At 41.5% G+C, this 12,289-nt stretch overlaps 1 long non-coding RNA gene across 2 annotated transcripts; it reads right to left on the bottom strand.

Moving 5' to 3' along the window:
* Window positions 1-233: 233 nt before the first annotated feature.
* On the bottom strand, window positions 234-4,457 carry LOC111094825. 2 transcript variants are annotated; one of them, XR_005385958.1, is made up of 4 exons: window positions 4,355-4,457; window positions 2,122-2,201; window positions 1,541-1,647; window positions 234-350 (listed from the first exon to the last, which is right to left on the bottom strand). It is a non-coding gene; the product is annotated as an uncharacterized LOC111094825 (long non-coding RNA). The 2 variants fall into 2 exon arrangements; XR_005385957.1 differs by having other exon boundaries at window positions 248-350; window positions 1,446-1,647.
* Between the last annotated feature and the right edge of the window lie 7,832 nt (window positions 4,458-12,289).

The following is a 12,289-nucleotide window of genomic DNA, read 5'->3' as shown; positions in this document are numbered from 1 at the left end:
CTGCATATGGTATGATTATGTACGTAGAAAATCCAAAAAGATGTAGAGAGACACTTTTAAAAAAAGTTTAGCAAAAAAAAAAAAAAAAGTTTAGCAAAGTTGCCAGACAAAATCATTATGCAAAAATAAATAGCACTTCAATAGACCAGCTCTAAATAGAACATAAGGAGTTTTTTAAAGGTATCATTTATAATAGTACCAGGTTCCTAGGAACAGATTTAACAAGAAGATATGCATGATGACTTCTGAGCAAACTTAGATTCTTTATTGAGAAAATTTAAGCCAAATTATCAATAGAACAAACAAAACGTTGTGTGGCTTCAGCTTTTCTTCTTATGACTGTCCATCACCTAAAACATAAACATAACAGTTGGGTACATCACTTAGCAGAACTTAACTTAGACAATAATAAAAGTACACAAAGGACACTACAGCTTTGGTTTTAGAAGATGAAACTAAAACCAGAAGCCTAATGACTGCATAGACTTCTGTGCTAATGTACATTTTCAGGCATTTAAGCACTAACTTTTTAAATGCATCATTCTTTTTGGAGGTATGAAGAAACAGATTTCTCAAACCCAGAAGAGATTAAATTCCATGAGACTATTTAAAGATAATTTTAAGTAGCAAGTAAAAACTGCCAGTGATTTCAGATAAAATCAACCAAGTAGAAACTCCAAGAAGCAAAACAAGCAAGTAAACCCAGTGTCATTCAAATTCGTTCACTTGAAATAGTCTTCTAATTATCTATATTAGCTAAAATAATAATGTCATACTTGGAATTGTTTTAACTAATGAGAGGGCAAAGGACATTATTCCATTTTGTTTGTCTTTTTATGCAAAATTATTTCACTGATCTAGTTCAACCTTTATATGGTCTGTTTATAGTATGGTGGCCATTCTGTTCCATTTACATCCTATTGTCCTGATGTAAGCAGTCAACATCTCTCAAGTGTTCTGGTTTGGATGATAAAAATTACATGGTTGGCAAAGGAAAAAAATTACAGATCACACTAGTTATAAAGCCACTACCATCATAGATGATATTAAAATGTGAGGGAACAATATTACCATTTCTCATCCTAGCTCACAATTTAAAAAATCAATGAACTAACCTAGAGAAGTCAAAATAGATCCATATTCTTTTTTGGCATCTAAAAGATACAGTGATTTTTGAGAAACAGATTAGGCAAATTAAAAGAAAATCAATACTATTAAGATGCCCAGAAAGCAGCATTCAAAAAAAGGCTACGTCTAACTAGCAATAGTGTAAATTCTATTTAAAATTAATTTGTTTCTCTTGATTTGCTAATATAGAGCTTTGGCAGGAATTATATTTTCCAAACATGCCAAATAATTTAAAATAAGGGATGGTAAAATGCTGAAATAAGGAAAACTTATCAGAGAGGGACTGCAGTCAGCAGCAAACTATACCTTTCCCTTACCAAACAAGTTTCCAGCCAATTTTCAGGAAACCCTTTATTTCTGTTACTAATATAACCACATAAATGAAATACATTTTCTCCATCTCCTCATCAACCTTGAACCACATGTGCTCCTCCTTCTTTCTCTTGTCCAAGCTCAATATCTGGATTCTTGGTTGTTGGTTCCTTTTCTTCTGATGTTTTTTTTACTTGATTGCTTAGCCTTGGGGTAGGGTAGGTACATATAAGGGGAATTGACATTAATATTATAATGACAGAAGACAAAAATATACATACTACATGGAGGTAATCACAAATCTGAATTTTTTCTATGCTCTTCTCTATAAAGAGTCAATAAAATTACTATTTCTATATAGAACACACCCTAAGAAAGGAGTTATCTGCAAGGACCAATAATTGTGGAAAACTTAATATTAAAGAAATAACACACATCTCAGAAAATAAGTAAAAAAGGGATGTCATAGAGATGATTCCCATGCTCCTATCAATTTACATATCAAGGCAACAATAGAATATAAGTCTTTTTGCTCAATGTCTCTTTCATGGGATTAATTTTTCACCATTTTCAGCAAAGAAGTCCTTTAAACAACATATCTATATTGCTTTAACAACTTTTTTGATGGCTTTTCATAAAAAATTATTTCTGCCAATAGAAGTAAGAGATTAAAGCACTCACAGCCACAGGTTCATCCAGCTTAGAAGACTTCCATCTCCCTTCTTCGAGATCTTGATCTTACTTGTGCACTCATATTTGCACTGAAAGTTGAAAATCATTAACTAAAGACTGCAATAAAACAGTAATTATGCTAGACTATTTTCATAGCTAACGACTGGTTGCAAGTTCTTTTTTACATTTGTTGGGATTTCCTAAATAAACCTTGAATTAATAACAACTATTTTCCAATTACATCAAATTAGGCTGTCTGCAAAACCTATGATTCACAGTAATTTGGCAGACAAGAGATTTTCAAGTACCTGAAAAAAGACATACAGCTGCTTTCCTAAAAAGATTTAGTTTCACAACTGAACTCCACACTATGGAGATATTTTGTAATATACAGCTCTGTCCATCTCCCCACTGACCATTCTTAATTCTGTGCTCTGTCAGCAGTTTCAGGTGCCCCCAGGACTCAGATGCCTCCAATGCACTCCTTGGACTCTCCCATCTTCATCTGGCATCCTCCCCTCCACAGCCCATCATCTTCCCTTTCCAGCCCCATCTGGTGGCCATATCTGTGAGGAGGATGACCTCAAGGAACTTACTCCCCAGAGGCCAGGAATCACACTGCCCCTACCCACCTAAAGACAGGCAGCACCCTCTTCACAATCAAACCTGGGCACTAATCTGTGGGCCTACTGATATAGTCTCAGCAAGAAAAAATCCACATGGTAAGATTTCACCTGCTAAGCTCAGTACCAGCAACACGCTGTACAAGCCTGCACACCAACCACCAAGGGAAAAGTGCTGGGCAATGAGCATGTGCACTACATTCCGCAATTACCCCATGAGAAGGGCTTCCATGACCCCTCACCGAGGCCCAGCAAAAGTTTCCAAGTCTGACTTCTATAAGCAGTTCACAGTGCCTCCAAGACCCAGATACACCAAAAACACCTCGAAGATACGGCCTATCTTAATTTGAACCCCTAATCCTCACCAGCCCTCTATCTTCCCTTGTCTCAACCCACCAACAAAGACAAAAATCATGGCTGCTGCAAGACCTGTAGAAAAAAAAGCAATTACCTCGGGGATCCCTGGGTGGCTCAGCAGTTTAGCGCCTGCCTTCAGCCCAGGGCGTGATCCTGGAGTCCCGGGATCGAGTCCCGTATCGAGCTCCCTGCGTGGAGCCTGCTTTTCCCTCTGCCTGTGTCTTTGCCTCTCTCATAAATAAATAAAATCTTTAAAAATTAAAAAAAGCAATTACCTCAAAGACCTTCCTCCTCCAGCACAAGAAACAATAACACCTGAGGCACTTTTCTTAAGCAAACAGCTTCACAGCTCTGCACCCAGTACCAGAACACCTTGCAAAGGTCCCACACCAACGGCTGTTGGGAAGGCACGCAGCCCTGGGCATGCACATTGCCTTAGCATGTGCCACATGGGTATGACACCCCCCCCATCCAGGGGAGCACTGAAGATTCCCCAAACTACCCTATGTCAGTTCCTGGTGCCTCCAGGACCCAAATGCATCAAATGATACCCCAATCTTTGCCCCATCTGCCTATGAAACCCTCCCAACCACAGCCCACCATTGTCATTTATTTTCCACCATGACCAGAACCATAGCAGCTGCAAAGTCCAGGAGAACAAAAAAGACATGGAAGGAGGGCTTTCCTCCTCAGAGGCAGGGAACTACATGGCCCTGACCCACCAAAGCCCACAGGCTCCCTCCTCACACTCAAACTTCTAGACATAATGATCTACAGCCCTACCAACTGAGTCTCAGACAGCAAGAAAGAACCCAGACAGAGGGACGCAACCCACACAGCTCCACGTGTGTACCCGGAATACGGTACACATGTCCCATACCAACGACTGTTGGGAGGCTCACAACCCTGGACATGCACAATGCCTTAGCATGTGCCTCGTGGGTGTGACCTCCCCCTCCCCTCACCGAGGAGCACACTCAAAATTTCCAAAACTGCCTTATTTCAGTTTCTGGCACCATCAGGACCCAAATGCATATAATGATGCTCCAAACGTGGTCCCATCTGCCTATGACCCTTCCTACTGTCCACAGCCCACCTTCCTCACTTATTTTGCACCAGGACCAAGGAACAGCAGCCGAAACGCCTGCAAGAAAAAAAAAATACCTGGAGGGCTTTTTTCCTCAGAGGCCAGGTATTGCACAGCCCTGACCCACCAAAGCCCATTGGCTCCCTCCTCACACTCAAACGAAATGAAGACCTACCAATTGAGTCTCAGACAGCGAGAAGGAATCCAAACCGAGGGACACGACCCACACGTCCCACACCAATGACTGTTAGGAGGCTCGCGGCCCTGGGCATGCGCACTGCCTTAGCCTGTGCCACGTGGGTATTACTTGCCCCTCCCCTCATCCAGGGGCACACTGAAAATTCCCAGTTCTGCAGTCCTGATGCCTTAGGGACTCAAACACGTCCAATTATTCTCCAAGCTTTGCCACATCTTCCTGTGATCTCCCTCCTCTCCACAGCCCACCATCCTCACTTGTTCACCATGAGAAGCACCATGGCAGTCGCAATGCCTGTCAAAAGAACAAAGTCCTCAAGGGCTTTACTCTTCAGAGGCCGGCAACTACACAGCCCTGACCCATCCAATGCCCACTGGCTCCCTCTGCACACTTGCCCTTAAACTTCTGGGTAGACTGCTCTGGAGACCTACATATTGAGTCTTAGACAGTGAGATAGGATCCAGACAGCAAGATGCAATCTGTACAGCACTGCACCTGGAATGCTTTGCACACACCCCACACCAATGTCTGAAGGAAAAATGCTGGTACTGGTCATGTGCAATGCATCTTGCGCATGCTCACCATCGAATCTTTCTTATCCCTTTATCTGGAACCCCATGGAGGATTCCTGAATCTACCCTTTGTCAAAATGATCTGGTCCCTCTGGAACCCAGGTACCTCAAATAATGTCCCCAAGACTCACCCCAACTTCATCTGAAAGCTTTCACACATCTCTGGAGAGACTAAAGATTCTCTTGAGGGCCCCTGGGACAGCTGCACTGAGGAGAAAATTTAAAGGGCCAATTGGCGGGTGAAATACAGGGCTGGTAACAGTCCTAGACACACTGTCTAGGTCTCTTTGCAGTCCACCGTCCTCCCTTTTCCTGGGCCCACCTTACAAAAGCCTTGGCAGCCACATGACCTTTAAGGAGAAAGATGACGACCTGGAGGAACTTTCTTCTCAGAGACTGCAGATCTCACTGCTACGACCTGTCTGAGTCTTGCTGGATCCCTCTCATGCTCATGCATTCACACGTATTCATTTATACTTGCTGAGAGACAGCAGAGAGCTTGTTGGAGAATCCGAAAGGGAATAAAAATAGTATCTATCTTCTGTTGCCACTTAAACACCTATGCAGAGTCACCTTTGCCAGTCAATCCCAAGTTTTGGAGGTACATGTAATAATACCTGTGGGTATGCACAGTGATATGTGTGTCACATAGGCTGTGAATCCAGCCTTCCTGAACCAAGCAAAGACTGCTCTGTCTGAAGTAGGGCATTGTTCCCCAGTCCTGGAAGACTTGTCTTTCCCTTCTACATTCCCCAAATCTTTCAGTGTGTCTAGGACTATTACCAGCCCTGTATTTCACCCGTCAATTGGCCCTTTAAATTTTCTCCTCAGTGCAACTGTCCCAGGGACCCTCAAGAGAATCTTTAGTCTTTCCAGAGATGTGTGAAAGCTTTTAGGCTCTGAAAGTGTGCAAAGCCATTTTAGGCATGAGAGAAATCCAGAAAATGTAAAGAAAAGTATTGATAAATCTGAATATATAAGCTTTAAACCTTGCATACATCCTGTAACTCAGAACTTCTATTTCTAAAACTTTATGTTACAGAAACTCTTTTGTTTGTGAACAAAGATTTAGATACATGAGACTTCCAAAGCACCTTAATTTATAAAAGAATTTTCATGGACTTGCTGTATAAGTAAACTGCAGCACATTTGAAAAAATGTGGCCACCCATCAAAACCAATACCGCATAATGTTTGCTGTCATATTGGTGCTGCTCACACTGTTATTAACTTAAAACAGCTAGTTATGTAGCATTGTGTATGTGCAGCATGATCCCAAAAGAAGAGGGAGGCTTTGGAAAATTTCGCCTCCTGCTCCTCTCAGACTGTAAATATGCTTTGTTTTCCTAAAACCAGCATGTTCTAGGGCTCCAAAGACACATGGTACTCTAAGGGTAACACAGCAAATAAAATGCAGTCCTCAGGGTTGTAGATCTCATGCATCTGGTGAACCTCCAAAGGCTTCACCATCACCTAGGTGGTCTGGTCCTTTACTGTCGGGAAAAGAGGGAGGTGAGGGGAGGTGAGGAGGAAAACAGCAGCCCACTGCTCCTGCTTTTGGCAAACAAACGTAGGTGGATACCTATAAGACAGAGAGGAGTTTGCCCTGCCCTTCGCTATCTCCACCCCCGCCCCCCACCAAAAACCCTTTCTGTCTTTCATTCCTAGACCCTGCGGGTTACCTTTATTTTTTTTATAATAAATTTATTTTTTATTGGTGTTCAATTTACCAACATACAGAATAAAACCCAGTGCTCATCCCTTCAAGTGCCCCTCTCTGTGCCCGTCACCCATTCACCCCCACCCCCCGCCCTCCTCCCGTTCCACCACCCCTAGTTCGTTTCCCAGAGTTAGGAGTCTTTATGTTCTGTCTCCCTTTCTGATATTTCCCACACATTTCTTCTCTCTTCCCTTATATTCCCTTTCACTATTATTTATATTCCCCAGATGAATGAGAACATACAATGTTTGTCCTTCTCCGATTGACTTACTTCATTCAGCATAATACACTCCAGTTCCATCCACGTTGAAGCAAATGGTGGGTATTTGTCGTTTCTAATGGTTGAGTAATATTCCATTGTATACATAGACCACATCTTCTTTATCCATTCATCTTTCAATGGACACCGAGGCTCCTTCCACAGTTTGGCTATTGTGGACATTGCTGCTAGAAACATCAGGGTGCAGGTGTCCCGGCGTTTCATTGCATCTGAATCTTTGGGGTAAATCCCCAGCAGTGCAATTGCTGGGTCGTAGGGCAGGTCTATTTTTAACTCTTTGAGGAACCTCCACACAGTTTTCCAGAGTGGCTGTACCAGTTCACATCCCCACCAACAGTGTAAGAGGGTTCCCTTTTCTCCACATCCTCTCCAACATTTGTGGTTTCCTGCCTTGTTAATTTTCCCCGTTCTCACTGGTGTGAGGTGGTATCTCATTGTGGTTTTGATTTGTATTTCCCTGATGGCAAGGGATGCAGAGCATTTTCTCATGTGCTTGTTGGCCATGTCTATGTCTTCCTCTGTGAGATTTCTCTTCATATCTTTTGCCCATTTCATGATTGGATTGTTTGTTTTAAGATTTGTGTGGAATCAGAAAAGACCCTGAATAGCCAGGGGAATTTTAAGAAAGAAAACCATATTTGGGGGCATCACAATGCCAGATTTCAGGTTGTACTACAAAGCTGTAGTCATCAAGACAGTGTGGTACTGGCACAAAAACAGACACATAGATCAATGGAACAGAATAGAGAACCCAGAAGTGGACCCTGAACGTTATGGTCAACTAATATTCGATAAAGGAGGAAAGACTATCCACTGGAAGAAAGACAGTCTCTTCAATAAATGGTGCTGGGAAAATGGGACATCCACATGCAGAAGAATGAAACTAGACCACTCTCTTGCACCATACACAAAGAGAAACTCAAAATGGATGAAATATCTAAATGTGAGACAAGATTCCATCAAAATCCTAGAGGAGAACACAGGCAACACCCTTTTTGAACTCGGCCACAGTAACTTCTCGCAAGATACATCCAGGAAGGCAAAAGAAACAAAAGCAAAAATGAACTATTGGGACTTCATCGAGATAAGAAGCTTCTGCACAGCAAAGGATATAGTCAACAAAACTAAAAGACAACCTACAGAATGGGAGAAGATATTTGCAAATGACCTATCAGATAAAGGGCTAGTTTCCAAGATCTATAAAGAACTTATTAAACTCAACACCAAAGAAACAAACAATCCAATCATGAAACGGGTTACCTTTAGAGAAGCACGCATTCTTTGAGAGTTAGAAAAATCTCCTGTGGCAGCAGAATTGCCACATCACTCACTTTCTTCTTCCCTCTCTCCCTTACTTTCTCATACAGACAAGATGTAGAGTCAATTTAGAGCCAAGTGTAAAGAATATATAATTTTTCCTTGATCTCACCAATTAGGGTTAACCACTTTTAATATCTAATCGGGAGCTGTTCCTACAACTCAGATCTTTATGTGTATGAAATAAAGATTTATTGAGAAGGACTGAGGTCTCATACTCTTTAATCAGCATAAACTGTGGGATCTGACCTCAGTCTCATGTTTCTCCTCAGGTAAGTTCTTTTATTGGCTCTTCGTCATTTCCTGTTATCTCTTGGAAAGACTATCTACTGCCCAGCTGTCTCTCTGACCTTGGTGTTTTGTCTGTTGGCAGGAGCTATGTTCTCTTGGTAGGATCAAGTTTCTTCAGGACGCTGGGGAGATGGGGTCCTTCCTGTCTGTGTGAAAGCTTGGAGTCTAAATTGAAAAAAAATCCAATTTGCCCAGTGCTGCAAGCCTTCCGAGTAACCTCATACTCAGGCAGCATTGCACTCTGACCAAGAACAGTCAGGTATTCCCAAGCCCCTGTTTGTATCATTGTGAAAATTGTAGATATTGTTTCATTTTATTTGTTTTATGGCACCAGTAAAATCTGCTCCTTACAAATAATTCAGTCACTAAAAATTGCTCGATCCCACTGTCACATCATTATTTAAATTCCAGAATGAGGTCATCTAATTCTCAGTAGAATTAACACCTGAAAGTAATACTGTTGTTGCTAGGACCACTGAGGGGAGCCACAAGGCATCCTTTTCTGCCATTCCTGTCCCTCCCCTCTCTCACCATAGCAGAGGGAAAAGAGAACTTTTGTCCACCCATTTACCATTGTTGGAGGTGATAATCAAGAGTGGGGACTAGTGACTGTGCCCTGTCTGGAGTGAAACAGGTATCAAGGTCCAGCCCCAAGCCAAGGCCCAGGTGGCACATGGGCCAAAGGTGAGCCTTTTTCAGACTGTCCAAAAACCTGATAGGAGAAATGTGCTTTATGCTTCCTGGGTCAGCTGTGAGTGAGATATATAGACACAAGGCCATGGTGAAGCTGTAGTGAGGTAACAGCTGTGGCTATACTGTGACTGGGTGATGCCCTGGCCTGTTTTCAATACCTGGAGGAGGGAAGGATTCAGGGTCACATACTGACTACAAGTGTGTGCTTCAGAGGGAGATGATGGTGGTGGGGAGTGCTCTGTTCTTCCCTGTATCATCTTCTCCTGGCCTGGGGTACTGCCCTTGTGGGTCTGAGTATGGGCCAGACCTGGGAGTTACTACTGGTAACTACCACCTTCATGTGCAATTGGGAGAAATCCCAACGGCTAGCCTTGGAGAGAGAGAGAACAATAGTGGATACAGCTAGGATGTATGGGTTGTACCTGTGTTGAGCCCCAGAAGCTCATGTAACCCACCCTTCCCCCTTCAGATGAGGGAGAGGAAGCAGCTTTAGAGGTTCATAAAAAACTCCTGACACTCCCAGTATCTCTCAATTAGTAATGCAGTAAGCATTCTTTTCCAGCAATCTCCCTTTGGGGATTCATGCTAAAGGCATATTCATCCAAGTAGACTGCAGTATATATCAGAGAGGTAAACAGAACATGAGAGACTCCTAACTCTGGGAAACGAACAAGGGGTAGTGGAAAGGGAGGTTGGCAGGGGGTGGGGGTGACTGGGTGACGGGCACTGAGGGGGGCACTTGATGGGATGAGCACTGGGTATTATGCTATATGTTGGCAAATTGAACTCCAATTAAAAAAAAGACTGCAGTATATACACAAGAGTTGTAAGAATGCAAAAAGTGCCCGTGGAAAAAAGAAGTGCCTGTGTGTTCAGTAACATACTTGCTCATATAAACTGCAGTAAAACCAGACAAAGGAAATTTTGCAGTCATTGAAGAATTAGATTAATTAACATATATTGGTATATATTGATGTCCATTAATTAAGGTTAAATAATACCAAAAAGACATAGAACACTATAGTATGATTTTGTTTATTTTAAACAGACACATGTGTGTCTATGTGTGTGTTTTATGTTGGTTATTTCTCATCCTTTTGCTATTATAAGAAAAATTGGAATAGACATCTTATTCTTTTGCTGTAGCACACTTTTCTCATATTAGAATGTATTCCTGGAAACTGAAATGTTGGATGAAAGGAAAGTGGGGGCTTTAAAGGTTTTTTAATTTGTATTGCTAGATAACTCAAAGATATAGGAAACCATTTTACACTCCAGCTTGTGTATAAGAAGGCCTGTTTTCTTCCACCTTTGCAATTGTTGGGTATAACATTAGTTCTTTTTCTGCTATTTTGATGAGAGAAAATGGTACCATCTTAGTATCTGAATTTGCATTCTTGATAAATAATAAAGTTGAACATTATTACTCAAGTAATTCATGCTCATAGTAAAAAAATCCATAAAATCAGAAAAGGGAGAACGGAGAAACAACCTTGGAACTCTAGCATTCATTTAAAAACCTCTCTTCTAAAAAAAATAAAAAATAAAAAAATTAAAAAATTAAAAAAAAAAACCTCTCTTCTGGTGGCTTAGTCAGTTAAGTGACTCTTGATTTTGGCTCAGGTCCTGAACTCAGGATTGTGAGATGGGGCCCCATGTCAGCTCCGCACTAAGCATGGAGCCTGCTTAAGATTCTCTCTCTCCTTCTCCCTCTCCACCCCCCTTTAAAAAAACCCTGTCTTCCATTTGTCATTTTAGTGCATATATTATCACATATATGTCTTACAGGGGATCCCTGGGTGGCTCAGCGGTTTGGCGCCTGCCTTTGGCCCAGGACTGGATCCTGGAGTCCCGGGATCGAGTCCCGCGTCAGGCTCCTGGCATGGAGCCTGCTTCTCCTGTGTGTCTCTGCCTCTCTCTCTCTCTATGTCTATCATGAGTAAATAAATAAAATCTTAAAAATATATATATAGATATGTCTTACACATTCATTCTAAAGTATCATCCATGCTGTGGCAAACATCCTCATGAATCATTGCCTGTCTACTTCCTTAACGATTTCTTTAGGGAAAAAACTCTATGTGAAGAACTAGGAGCTAAAGACTATTTACAACGTGCCTGACGTCACACCCTCTGGCAAGGTATTCCAGTAATTAAACCTGTCTTTCTGATTCCAGTGCCTTTGCTCATTTCTTTACATTTTGCTGCCTCGTGGATCTATCTGCTAGTTCCCTGGAATTCTTTAGCTCAAGAAGAAACTTAGCCACCCATGACCATCATCCACAAGAGGTGATGTGGTGTAAGTACCCACATGTGCTGGATGCAGCACTGGAACAAGTAACATCATGAGATAAGTCATGAAAGCTGATAGGTAATAACATGATTAGAAATTGCAGAGGCCACTGCTACTAGAGATTCAGACTAATAGGTGAGAAAGGGATCTTTTCTTTTGTGTCCTTGATCAATAGTAGATTACAATAAATAAATGCTGCTGCTGCCACCAAAGAAGAAAGAAGAAGAAGAAGAAGAAGAAGAAGAAGAAGAAGAAGAAGAAGAAGAAGAAGGAGGAGGAGGAGAAGGAGGAAAAGAGAGAAAACTTCCAAATTCATTCTATGAGGCCAGTATTATCCTGATACCAAAACCAGATAAAGACTCCACTAAAAAAGAGAACTATAGGCCAATATTCCTGATGAACATGGATGCAGAAATTCTCAATAAAAAGTCTGAATCCAACAATACCTTAAAAATCATTCACCACAATCAAGTGGAACTTATTCCTGGGTTACCAGGGTGGCTCAATATTCACAAATCAATCAACATGATACACCACATTAATAAAAGAAAGGATAAGAAACGTATCATCATTTCAATAGATGAGGAGAAAGCATTTGACAAAGTACATCTATTCATGATAAAAAAAAAAACCTTCAACAAAGTAGGTTTAGGGGGAACATACATCAACATAATAAAGAGTATATATGAAAAACTCACAGCTAATAGCATCCTTAACAGGGAAAAACTGAGAACTTTTCCTCTATAGTC

The sequence above is a fragment of the Canis lupus genome, chromosome X (assembly GCF_011100685.1).
Source record: "Canis lupus familiaris isolate Mischka breed German Shepherd chromosome X, alternate assembly UU_Cfam_GSD_1.0, whole genome shotgun sequence".
Taxonomy (NCBI): domain Eukaryota; kingdom Metazoa; phylum Chordata; class Mammalia; order Carnivora; family Canidae; genus Canis; species Canis lupus.
This window is presented reverse-complemented; position numbering and strand designations above follow the sequence as displayed.